Source organism: Bison bison, unplaced genomic scaffold, assembly GCF_000754665.1.
Source record: "Bison bison bison isolate TAMUID 2011002044 unplaced genomic scaffold, Bison_UMD1.0 scf7180017864218, whole genome shotgun sequence".
In the NCBI taxonomy this organism is placed as follows: Eukaryota; Metazoa; Chordata; class Mammalia; order Artiodactyla; family Bovidae; genus Bison; species Bison bison.
In genome coordinates this window covers 4,641,973-4,643,146 of record NW_011494790.1, presented here as the reverse complement: position 1 = coordinate 4,643,146, position 1,174 = coordinate 4,641,973, and positions in this window count along the sequence as shown.

The following is a 1,174-nucleotide window of genomic DNA, read 5'->3' as shown; positions in this document are numbered from 1 at the left end:
GTGTTCTTGCCTGGAGAATCCCAGGGACGGGGAGCCTGGTGGCCTGCCGTCTATGGAGTCGCACAGAGTCGGACACGACTGAAGCGACTTAGCAGCAGCAGCATACATATGCATATGTATATAATTTTTTTCTATTCTTTCCAATATGTTTATCATGGGATATTGAATATGGTTCTCTGTGCTGTATAGCAGGACCTTGTTGTTTATCCATTCTGTATAGAAGAGTTGACATCTGCTAACCCCCATCTCCCACTCTGTCCCCCCCGAACCTCTATCCCTCCCACCCCTGGCAGCCACCAGCCTGTTCTCTATACCCATGATTCTGTTTCATAGATAGACTCGCTTGCATTATACTTTAGATTTCACAACCTAAAAGTGATTAAGTGATATTATTCCCTTGGACTGCAAGGAGATCCGATCAGTCCATCCTAAAGGAGATCAGTCCTGGGTGTTCACTGGAAGGACTGATGTTGAAGCTGAAACTCCAATATTTTGGCCACCTGATGCGAAGAGTTGACTCATTTGAAAAGACTCTGATGCTGGGAAAGATTGAAGGCAGGAGGAGAAGGGGATGACAGAGGATGAGATGGTTGGATAGCATCACCAACTCAATGGACATGAGTTTGCGTAAACTCTGGGAGCTGGTGATGGACAGGGAGGCCTGGAGTGCTGTGGTCCATGGGGTTGCAAAGAGTTGGACACGATTGAGTGACTGAATTGAATTGAACTGATATTATTTGGTATTTGTCTTTCTCTTCTTGACTTATTTTGCTTAGTATAATAATCTCTAGCTGCATTCATGCTGATGCAAATGGCATTATTTTTTCTTATTTATAGCTGAATAGTATTCCTGTGCACCCCACTCCAGTACTTTTGCCTGGAAAATCCCATGGACGGAGGAGCCTGGTAGGCTGCAGTCCATGGGGTCGAAGAGTTGGACACGACTGAGCGACTTCATTTTCACTTTCATGCATTGGAGAAGGAAACGGCAACCCACTCCAGTGTTCTTGCCTGGAGAATCCCAGGGACGGGGGAGCCTGGTGGGCTGCCGTCTACGGGGTCGCACAGAGTTGGACACGACTGAGCGACTTCACTTTCACTTTTCACTTTCATGCATTGGAGAAGGAAATGGCAACTCACTCCAGTGTTCTTGCCTGGAGAATCCCAGGGACGG